The sequence below is a fragment of the Pongo abelii genome, chromosome 2, assembly GCF_028885655.2.
Source record: "Pongo abelii isolate AG06213 chromosome 2, NHGRI_mPonAbe1-v2.0_pri, whole genome shotgun sequence".
Classification (NCBI taxonomy): domain Eukaryota; kingdom Metazoa; phylum Chordata; class Mammalia; order Primates; family Hominidae; genus Pongo; species Pongo abelii.
The window spans coordinates 112,175,706-112,188,258 of NC_085928.1; the positions used below are offsets into that span (position 1 = coordinate 112,175,706).

Sequence of the window (12,553 nt, forward strand, 5' to 3'; positions counted from 1 at the left end):
CAAACAATAAGATGGGGACAGGGTTGGGGTATATAAATAGGCCCCTAAATAGATGGCTGACCTTGTCCTTTTACCCACATACAGTCATCATGGAGGTATACAGTACCCCTCTCCCCTCAATTAGGCTAAGTCATTGTCTTTTCCATGTTGGTTCAATAAGTTCCAGTGGTTCTACCTTGAAATAGGTAACCAGTCTTTGGAAAAAATTCTAGGTTGTACAAAGGTTCTATGTATACAGTTTGTCACAAGTACAAAAGCTACTTTGCAAGACCCGCTTCTTTCCAAATTTTTTTTAATGCTAGTCTTTATTTGTTTTGATATGAATATTTTTTGTTGTTTGATTTTTCAATTTTTTGCAAAGCAGCATAGCAACAGTCGTGATTGTGGGACTTGCCTGAGGCTGCGGTCACAACCTTCAAAAACATCATTTGCATATCAGTAAGAAAAAGAAAACAGGAGATGAGTGTTTACCAAAAAAGCAAATTCTAGAGATTTCACTCTGTCTGCATTTCTCCTTCCATGCAAGTTCTCCTTTAGCTTAGCTGACTGCAATCTTGTTTTCTTCCAGGAAGTGAGGGAACGCTGTCAGTAGCACCTGGTTTTTCCACATCTGCACTGATGCCTGATTGGGAGCCATCCATCTCAAAGACGGTGGTGTTATTCACAATGGAGCTGGCCCCCAAGCAAAGCAGGAGGTTAGGAACACCCCCACTCCGGACCACAGAGATCTCACTGGTCTTCATGGCCAGGCTGCCACTGGGCATGCTGGGCTACTGGTTCCACACAACAGGGTCCATTTTCACCGAAGGGGCCAGGATTTCCTTGGGAAACATTTCTGAGACTTTTTTCTGTCTGTACTTAACAGAGCAATGGTGTTCTCGATGGCCAGCTTCCTCCCACAGCAGGCTGAGTTATTGTTCGCCCCGTGGATCATGTAATGGTCCTTGAAGTTGACTTTGGTGGTAAAACTCGCCCACAAATGTTGCCTACAAAAGACTTCTCTCCAGTGTGAGTCCACCCATGAATCTGAAGAGCGCCAGCAGATGAGAAGTTCTTCCCACACCACATGCAGCCACGTTGTTTGGCCTGTCGGCGTGGCTGGGCTGCTAACAAAGTAGTCATCCTAGGGACAATGTTAAGGGTCCCACAAAGGTGCCAGGAACTTCAACTTTGACATAGGTTGGCTGGGCTCAGATAAACATGGAAGGGAGACTGCTCTGACACTTGTGCTTGTAGAGGACAGCCTCATCTTTGGGTTTGACGTCGACTGTGGAGATGTTTGGTGGCTTCCTCTTCCCTTTCTTGGATGGTTCTAGTGTGACAGTGGAGAAAAGACTCTGGAAGAGCACTGAGCCCGGCGCCTGAGGAAGCAAAGCACTTGCGAGAGGAGACATGACTTTTGGGAACAACCTGGTTCCATCTGGCTTCAGAGCAAAGGGTGTCAGCCCTGTGGACAGAGAGCTGGTGGCAGAAGGGATGTCAGCAGAAGGAATGTTGGCAGAAGGGATGTTGGCTTGAAGTAGTTTGGTTTCTTTCAAGGTATCCAGAGACAGACCTTGGCTTCCAGCTTTCTGGCTGAGCAAAGTCACAGCCATAGAAACCTGCTGGGACATGCGACTGCCCAAGGTCGTCGCCCACCACCAAAGTGGAGAGCATGGGAGGTCCACATGTGTACCTGGATGCGATCTGCTGGGTGAGCTGGACCTGCTGTACCTCCTGCTGCAGACATAGGATCTGCTCAAGCACACATGGGCGCTGGGACAGGCAGCGCATCTGCACTCTGCTGATTCATCGCCACGTTGGTGCCTCCTAGTGCCTGCAAGGTCACATATGTGTTGACCACTTTGCCTTTGGGTAAATACCTTATGTCTTGGGGGCAGCGGCAGGACGGTCTCTGTCTTTAGGTACATTGCAGAGTCCACAGCTGGTTTCACTCACTGCTTGGACTGGGTGGTTGGTAGCTAAGTACAGCTCTGGAGAAGTCTTCTGAAGACACTGGCCTCTCACTGTCATTCATGATGAGAACAGGTAGATTTTTAGTGTGATTTTTTCTTATGTTCCAGGAACTCAGAGATGCTAAAGAACTCTGCAGAGCATTTCTCACAGACACACGTCTCCTGACGAAGCCAATTTACTGTGGTTCGTCCTCACTCGCCTCATCATCATTCCCTGGGTGGGTCACTGGAGCACCCGCCTTCCCAGCCACTGGTGCCACTGGGTGCCACAGGAACTGACCCCAGAGTTTGCAGATGCAGCTCCAGCAGCAGTGGTATTGGACATTGTGATATTATTTATTTAATATCAAAACAAATACAAAATAAATTACCTTCGTAGCTGCATTACTATCAAAGAAGAGAAATGAGAATGAAAGATGAGAATCAATATGGAATTTCATTGTATTGATGTTTTTCTATTTTGCCGTGAGAAAATATTCATGTGTCATTTGTGTGTTCAAATTTTTTTGAGAATGAATGAGAAGTTCTAGCATGATGATAGCTGCATGAGATAATATCTTCCCTCTTTCCCTTATAATCATGTTAAACCTTCGTTTTAAGCAAAACTAGACTCCTACTATTCTTACCCAAAGTTCAGCAGTTTTAAATAAATAAATGCTCTTCATTTTGTTGTTTTCCTTTGGTCTATTCCAAAGCCCTGAAATGATTTTTTTTTACAGTTTTGTTGAGTTTTACAATTGTTTTTGGAAGAGAGCATTTGCTGACCTTTTCACTCCTTAACACTGGAACTCAGTCATTAAATTTTTATTTGTGTTTACGGTTTTTTTTCTGATTTTATTTTTAGTAGAGTCTGTATTCGTTTTCTAAGACTGTTGTAACAGGTACCACACACTGGGTGACTTAAAACAACAAAAATTTATTTTCTCACAGTTAGGAAACTAGAAGTCTGAAATCAAGGTGTGGGTGGGGCCCGCCTCTCTGGGAAGGCTGTAGGGGAGAATCTGTTCCATGCCTTTCTCTTCGCTTCTGGTGTTGCTGGCAATCCTCGGCTTGTGGACACATCACTCCAGTCTCTGCTTCTGTCGTCATATTGCATTCCATTTGTGAATCTTCAGATCATCTTCCCACTGTGTATGTCTGTCTCTGTCTCTGTCTCTTCTCCTCTTCTTATAAGGACACCAATCATGTTGGATTGGGGCTATGAAGGTTGTCAGAATAAAAACAAAGTCACTCGTATTAAAAATCCTCACAAATAGAGCCAAGAAATGCCAGGAAGGAAGAGTTCTCATGCACAAATGCCTGATAACAAGAATTATGATAAAAGACTGCAAAAACTAAAGCTGTGCACAAAGGCCATCACAACCTGACACACACAAAAATTCTTCTGCAAGGACATCCCAGCAACTGCCTATCTAATCTTGGACTGGCACCACTCTTATCATTGATTCTTGTAGCTAAGGACAATTATTCCAAAACAATTATGTAATTATCCTCATTTTTTCTTTAAAAAGTTTGTCTGTCTTTACTTCCCTAAATATACACATAGTTTACTATGGCAGACATGTTCCCATTGCAGTGTCCTATTCCCAAATAAATATTTTTCTCTTAGAGCCTCCCTGTCTGTTTGTTATTTAGATTAATAAAAATGAGATCTCAGAAGTGGGACCCAAGTGTACCCACCTCAGAGGAATTGGCAGCCCCTGGTATCAAGTGAGGTATCAACTGAGCCCTTTGCGCTCTATGCTGCCATGAGTTACATTTTCTGCTCTAATAAATATCCTTTTTAATTCTTGGACTCCCTTCCCTCAGTGAATTCTTTTTCACTTTCTGAGATAATAAGATATGTTTTGTCTTTTCTGGCAGGTGCTATCTGGAATAAGAACAATGTTTTTCTGATTTGAGTCCTCTGGTTTCCACAGAATTTACATTTTGTCTGGGTCTGCACGCCTGGTATAGTATTTTGTGTGGTCTGCATGCCTGGCTTAAAATTTTTGTGAACACTCTTATTTTTTGTTTCATTTGAGTTTGGTCATGTGCGTCTGTAAATGATCTGGCTCCTTTTTCCCCCTTGCTTGTTTCTAAACATTTTCTGAGAGCAAAAATAAACACTCTAAATGGTGGGCACAAGACAGCCAATTAAAAACCACTAGGACAGTCACCGCTATCTAAAACAGCAGTCCAAACTCCGTGACAGGAATTATAGAATTTTCTTCACTCTTGAGAGATTAATATAAAACAAAAATGATATTCTCAAACATTAAGGCATGCCAGGTTTTCAGGGACTCCTGCCAATTACATGACTTGTCCTCGTGCATTTCTTTTTATTTAAAAAAAAATTTTTTTTGTAGAAACGGGATTTCACTATGTTGCCCGGGATGGTCATGAACTCCTGACCTCAAGTAATCCTCCTGCCTTGGCTTCCCAAAGCACTGGAATTGCAGGCATGAGCCACCATGCCCAGCCATGTTTTTAAACCAGTGGCCATCATGGGAATCATTCAAACTCCTCAAGCTTGTTTTTACTTAAAGCTGAATTAGAAACTGTAACTGCAGAGTTAACATGTAGAGCCTTCTAAGTTTTCTATATCTCTATTTTTTTTCTGCCTACTTTGAATCTGCTGACTTTTCTGCTTGTGTTGAGATAAACACACTGCTTATGGCATTCCAGACAAGATTTTTTTTTACGGTCTTAAAGGGCTTTCAAATTAATGGCTTTACAACTTACAACAGCTCCATGGCAACCAACAATCTAGACATGAAATGTAAATTTGAGTGTGCCTGAAAAACAATTGCCTAGGGTGATGGAATAGTTAATTAAGGGATTTATATTCTAAAATAAAATAGACTACCTATCAGGGTAAATAACATTTAGCTATATGAACAGACCCCATTTTCTAAGAAATATAATTTGGATCCAACTATCTTTTATAAACCAATAAGTATAAATTGCTATGTATCTAAAATTCTAAAGTTATGTTAAATAGTGATACTCATTGAATGTCCAAGTCATTTCCAAATAAGATAAATTCCAAAACATAAATAAATATTTATAAATTAGGCTCTCAGATTAAACAGGTCAAAATCTTAAGCTCAGAGCAATAATATGAGGTGTCTCTCTGGCATAAAAATGCCTTTCTTTGTCTGCCATGCCCAGAAAAAGCAAACAAAGCAAAACAAAAAACCTGCTAAAATGCTTTCTCACTCACACTGACTAATCAAGCAAACCAGACAAAAAAACAAAACATAGATTTGTTATTAAAACACCCAAGCCTATTTGGAGATTTGATTTTTCTTATACAATTCAGCCAATTCAAGCTGAAAAATAAACAACTGAATGTTTAACCCTAAATTCATTTGAAACTGATTAAAAAAAAAAAAAAGAGGGAGTGTAAAGGGGCAAAAGAGATTTAAAAAAAGAAAACCAAACTGTTTTGTTCAAACTTTTGGTCCACAGCTTTCATTAGACTACCTGTCAGGTTAAATAACATTTAGCTATATGAACAGACCCCATTTTCTAAGAAATATAATTTGGATCCAGCTATCTTTTATAAGCCAATAAGTGTATATTACTATGTATTACTGTCTCATGACTAAAATTCTAAAATGAAAGCTGTAAGATCTTTATTGTGGTATGTGTATCTATATGTGTTTACGCATTTTGTATGTTGTATCTGCATGGTAAAATCTGGCATAGTCAGCTAGAAATCCCTTAAGGAATTCTATTCAGATTGGCTTAGATACATGAGTGCTTATATAAATTATGGAGTAATCAACCCAAATGCCTTTTAGTGCATGTGACTTAAGTATTTCTTTAATAAATAAGCTGGTTTTAAATTTGTTGATGAAATAAAAATAAAAACATCTTCAGAATTTCAGCATACATTTTTGTGTGAGTTTACTAGTCAGATAGGATTATATTTGTCTCTGCCAGATATTTTAAGATAGTAAAACTATAAACCCAGCCTAAAAACATAATGATCTCTGTTTGTGTAACTCTTTGACAAGTAAGACTAATTTAATAGTGTTGGCTTAATAAAAACAGCTATGTCTTCTAAGTCATCAGCAAAATATCTGTATAATTAACTTTCAATTTCTTACTTAGGTGAACACCTGATATTCACAGACTGTACATATGTTTAACAGGGAAATTACTTGAAATGATGAGTAGCTTTATCTCATATCTCAGTTTTCATGAGTAATTTAGGTAATATTGATAAAAATAAATTAGGTAAATGTAAATGGAATAAATGTTTATAAATGAATTTTTTGTGTGATTTAAAATTCTAAAGTTATGTTAAATTAAGTGATACTCATTGAATGTCCAAGTCATTTCCAAATAAGATAAATTCTAAAACATAGATTGCTGAAAATAAATATGTTTGTCTTTGGCTTCTTAAATTTTATAGAAAGACTAAGTATATTTGAGTCTAACAGTACATAAAAATTACATTATGGGGAAATGTTTCTAAAATAATAAAATTCTCATTTATAAAATACCAATATGTGACAGACAGTTCAAAATTGCTCCCTTTGCTTGGCAAAGAATTTATGACTAAAAGCAAATGCAACAAACATGAAAACAGACAAATGGGGCTTTTTTTTTTTTTCGAGACAGAGTCTTGCTCTGTCGCCCAGGCTGGAGTGCAGTGACGCAATCTCAGCTCACTGCAAGCTCTGCCTCCTGGGTTCACACCATTCTCCTGCCTCAGCCTCCCAGGTAGCTGGGACTACCACGCCTGGCTAATTTTTTGTATTTTTAGTAGAGATGGGGTTTCACCATGTTAGCCAGGAAGGTCTTGATCTCCTGACCTTGTGATCTGCCTGCCTCAGCTTCTCAAAGTGCTGGGGACAAATGGGACTTAATTAAACTAAAAAGCTACTGCACAGCAAAATAAATAATCAACAGAGTGAAACACAACCTACAGAATGGGAGAAAACATTTGCAAACTATGCATCTGACAAGGGACTAATATTCAGAATCTACAAGGAACTAAAATATCTCAACCACAACAAAAAGCAAATAGCCCTGTTGAAAACTGGGCAAAGGACATGAATAGGCATTTTTCAGAATAAACATACAAATGACCAAAAAGCAGATGAAAAAATGCTCAACATCACTGATCAGTGGAGAAGTGTTCATTATAACCAAGATGAGATGCCATCTTATATCAATGAGAATGGCTATTATTAAAAAGTCAAAAAAATACAGATGTTGGTGAGGATATGGAAAAAGGGGAATTCTTAAACACAATTGGTGGGAATGTAAATTAGTACAACCTCTGTGGGAAACAGTATGGATATTTCTCATAGAACTTAAAGTGGAACTACCATTTAATCCAGCAAGCCCACTACTGGGTATCTATTCAAAGGAAAATAAGTCATTACCTAAAAAGGATATCTGCACTCATATGTTTATTGTAGCACTATTCACAAAAGCAAAGATATGGGATCTACTTAAATATCCATCAATGATTGGATAAAGAAAACGTGGCATATATATACATCATGAAATACTCCTCAGCTATGAAAAGAATAAAATCATGTATTTTTCAAAAACACAAATGAAACTACAGGTTACTAAGTGAAATAACTTAGAAACAGAAAGTCAAATACTGCATGTCCTCACTGAGAAGGGAGAGCTAGGCTGGGTACAGTGTAATCCCAGCACTTTGGGAGGCTAAGACGGGTAGATCACTTGAGGCCAGGAGTTCAGGACAAGCCTGGCCAACATGGCAAAACCCCACCTCTACTAAAAACACAAAAATTAGTCAGGCATAGTGGCAGGTGCCTGTAATCCCAGCTATTCAGGAGGCTGAGGCAGAAGAATTGCTTGAACCTGGGAGGCAGAGATTGTAGTGAGCCGAGATCACTGTACTCTAGCCTGGGTGATAGAATGAGACTCTGTCTCAGGAAAAAAAAAAAAAAAGGGGGGGGGGATCTAAATAATGTGTGCATATGAACATACTGAGTGGAATAATGGACACTGGACATTTGGAAAGGTGGGAGGGTGGAAGGAGGGTGAGGGTTGATAAACTATTTGATGGTTACAATGAACACAGTTCAGGTGATGGCTACACTAAAAGCTTGGACTTCAGTGCTATGTAGTATATCCATTTAACAAAACTGCACTTGTACCTCCTAAATCTATTTTTTAAACTGCACTTGCACCTCCAAAATCTATAAAAATAAAAATACTTTAAAAATAAATATGTTGTCATAACATTTAAAAAAATTCTTGCTTCCTAGGTTTTCACTAGAAATTAAGTTTACTAAGAATTAAAAATTCTAATTAATATATAAAATTCTGTATATAAAGCATACCAAAGATTTTTATGAGATAAAATATAAGAAAGGCATAAAAATGTGTTCTTCATTTAGAATAATAAAAAACATATATTCTAATTGTAAGTTCAGCAGTTATTAAAGGTTATTTTAAAATATGAATTTAGGAAGGAAATATAAACAAGATAGAAAGAAACCAGTAAGTAGGAGAGAGAGAGATGTAAAGAAAGTTATAAGTATGAGGGTATAGTTTTGGTAAAGAGTTAAAAAGAAAAAAGAATAATTTTGTATGAGAAAGAATCATATGTGGCAAATTTTTGTCTGAAAGTCAAATGGCTGGTTATTTAAGAAAGAGGAAGTATAGTTCAAGCAGAATGTCTAAGCATGTCGTGGAAGGTATGTGTACATCACACAATGTTTGTGAAGGATGAATTTATGAAAGACATTTTTGTGTGTGATCAAGTTGGCTATAATTAGAAGGAAATTGTAAGTCCTTCTAAAAATTGAGCTGTGATATTAAAAATACAATGATACGGCTGGGCGCAGTGGCACATGCCTGTAATCCCAGCACTTTGGGAGGCTGAGGCAGGCGAATCACAAGGTCAGGAAATCAAGACCATCCTGGCTAACACGGTGAAACCCCGTCTCTACTAAAAAAAATACAAAAAAATTAGCCAGGCATGGTGGCGGGTGCCTGTAGTCCCACCTACTCGGGAGGCTGAGGCAGGAGAATGGCGTGAACTCAGGAGGCGGAGCTTGCAGTGAGCCAAGATTGCACCACTGCACTCCAGCCTGGGCAACAGAGCGAGACTCCATCCCACCAAAAAAAAAAATACAATGATAGAAAACAAAATAATCTGCTCTCCTATGTTAAAACAACAAAGTTTTCTTGAAGTGTTGATCTGCTCTTAGTATAATTGCAAGAAGTTTTGATTTTTAATTCTGAAATCTGTTTAACGGGTGTATTACAAACTGCAGCTTCTTCCTGTTTTACAGTTTCTATTTCTGCTAAGTTTCTTTCTGAGATGCATTTAATTTCCCTAGTTTCAGGTTGGAAATGCCATCTTCTTTGTTTAGAGTGGTTAATTTCTCAAAGTAGAGAAATTCTCTAAGGCTCTTAAGGCTTCTCAAATTCATGTCTCAGAAATTCAGCTTTTGCTGTATTTTGCCGCATGTGATTTGCAGGTCACACACACATCTTCTGGTTTGGCTGGGGTGATAACTCTTTTAACTTTCTTGTCAGCTCCTGTAAATTTTTTCTTCAGTACTAACTCTGCTGTTACGACCTGACACCGAAATGGTCTATTTTGAAGGCCTGGGAAAGAAATGTTTTCCTCCTGCATAACAATTTCTTGATGTGTCCTATTTGCTCCATGTAAAAAGGAGACATCTCATGCTTTTTCTAAGAGCCATGCATTTCCCTGTACAAGGTACTAGTTTTCTTGTTCACATTTCTCTATAATATGATACATGCTCATAACCTTTGGGCACACACTCTTACTATGTCTGATAAAATGCAAGTACCTTTTCATCAGGTTCAACTTCCAGGTATCTGAATGGGCTTCCTATGAGGAGAGGTAATCACATTGAAGGAGGTTTTTCTTTATCTTTTTGGTAACTAGCCTGAGAACAAAATGTTTATGTTTTATGAAGACACTTTCCTATGTTGTCTTTATCAGGTTTTCTGATTACTTGGGAAAACCGGGCTTTGAAAGGGTTAAAGAATTTTTTTCTTTTACATCAGTGTAAGTTTCTGTATTGCATTTGAATTCTGATTATCACTCTGGTTAAATGAATTACTATTATTTAATTGTATTATTTAATTAACAGTGACCTGTTATCTTGTCTTTTTTTTTTTCCCCCAAGACAGGGTCTCACTCTGTCACCCAGGCTGAAGTGCAGTGACGCCATCACAGATCACTGCAGCCCTGACCTCCTGGGCTCAGGTGATTCTCCCACCTCAGCCTCCTAAATAGCTGGGACTACAGGGGCACACCACTATGCCCAGCTAATTTTTGTAATTTTTTATACTGACAGGGTCTCACTATGTTGCACAGGCTTGTCTCGAACTCCTGGGCTCAAATGATCTGCCTGCCTTGGCCTCCCAGAGTGCTAAAATTACAAGTATGAGCCACTGTGCTCAGCCTGTTGTCCTGTCTTAATCAAGGGTTTTAAACATTTTGTCATCTTTAACAGGCCTCCCCATTATCAAAATTCTAAATTAAGTCTTTTTGACCTATAATCAACTTTGGGATATTACAGCCAGATCCCTGGAGAGCATCAAAGGATGTATCTCTCATCTTTAGAGATATTAAATGATTAGCCTTATTTGGTAAGTTACATGGGAAGCATTGTCAAATAAATGACGCTAGATCTTCTTTCAGTTGCATCTATGTGTTATTGATATGAATGTTCCAAAGTGTATAAAACTCTTAAAATCCAATATATCATCAGTCATAATTCCGGTTATTATGTTATATGCCACAGAAATAATCAATTTCCTTATCAATTGCTGATTATAATGAACTTCGATCAGATTTTTAACCATGGTTCTTCTAAGTTTTTGTCATCCATAGTTATTGTTTTGACTTTTCTCTAACAGTATTTGCAATCGGATTTGTGAAAAAGACTCTAAAAGTACTCTCAAATAGAGGTTTGGGTTTTTTTATTTGTTTGTTTCTTGTTTTTTGTTTTAAGATGGAGTGTCGCCAGACTGGAGTGCAGTGGGGAAATCTCGGTTCACTGCTGCCTCTGCCTCCTGGGTTCAAGTGATCCTCCCACCTCAGCCTCGTGAGTAGCTGGGATTACAGGTGTGCACCACAACACCCAGCTAATTTTTCTATTTTTTGTAGAGACAAGGTTTCACCATGTTGGCCAGGCTGGTTTTGAACTCCCGACCTCAAGAGATCTGATCGCCTAGGCCTCCCAAAGTGCTGGGATTATAGGCGTGAGCCACAGCACCTGGCCAGAGGTTTTTTCTTTTTTTAATAACTTTAAGAACAATTCACTAAATAAAAAATTTCAGAACTCTAAGAAGAAACTGATGAATTTGTGAGACAACAAACCAAGGTCAAGCAGAACAAAAATTAATTACATGAGATTAAATAACTGATGAAGATAAGGTTTTTATAACTTTTATTTGAAACATTATTGGTTCTTCACTTAAATGTTTTGTTTTCCAGATTTAAGAAAATGTTCTCTCAGCCGAGTGCAGTGGCTCATGCCTATAATCCCAGCACTTTGGGAGGCCAAAGCAGGCAGATCCCTTGAGACCAGGAATTTGAGACCAGCTTGGGCAACATGGAGAAATCCAGTCTGTACTAAAAATACAAAAAATTAGCCAGGCATAGCAGCACCTGCCTGTAGTCATAGCTACTTAGGAGATTGAAGTGGGAGGATCATCTGAGCTTGGGAAGCAGGGGTTTAAGTGACAGCCCGGGAGGCAGGGGTTTAAGTGAGCTGATATCACACCACTACAGTCCTGCCTTGGCAACAGAGCAAGACCCTGTCTCAAAAAAAAAAAAAGAAAAAAGAATATATTCTGTCTTAAGCTGTCTGTAGTTTAAAGAAATTTGGTAAAGTATATTTTTATGAACAAAGGTGGAAGCATTTACTTCTTTCTCCCTACTTGAATTCTCCAAAATGTGGAAACTATCTGTGAATATTCATTTAGTTATTTGCATAATATAGTTATATATTTGTGTGTGATATAGGCAATATAGTTATTTGCATAAGTTCAATAAAAATTTGCTTTCTGTATAACAGCATACAACTGGAAACATTGGTTATATTACCAAGGCTCTGACTGGAATATTACATTTGAGAATGTGTACAGAATGCCTGGTTTCAAGGGTTCCCAGTCTTACAGAGAATAAGTCAAAATTGTCATTTCCTGGCAGGCTCAGGAACCTTAAGACTGGAAGTAAAATCTAAAGTCTGCTTTGGTTTAGCTTCTTAGCCTCAAGATTTCAAATATGAGATTCTTATGTGATCAATATAGACAGAAAAAGTTATATTTCTAAGGAAAAGCTATGATACACTTGTTATTAGATTGTAGTCCTATGCATTATTTTGAGTACTTGTTATGTACCTGTAGACTAGACTAGATTCTAAATTCTTCTAGGTTTCTTCAATCCAGCTTCTATAAAATTATGAAAAATGGGAACTGTTCTATTCCTGAAGCCCTACAAGCAGGAACTAGATAATTTTAAGAAACAAGTCTCGTGCCTGATGTATAGGCCACTCTGAAAGTTCAACAAGCCACCCTATACCATAACCAGAGACATTCAGACTGCAAACTAGGACAAGAAGTTGACA

The 12,553-nt window shown here is 38.2% G+C and overlaps 1 pseudogene; it reads right to left on the bottom strand.

The window, feature by feature from the left end:
* Positions 1-538: 538 nt before the first annotated feature.
* LOC100440656 (sal-like protein 4) overlaps positions 539-12,553 on the bottom strand; it is a 48,484-nt pseudogene continuing 36,469 nt past the window's right edge.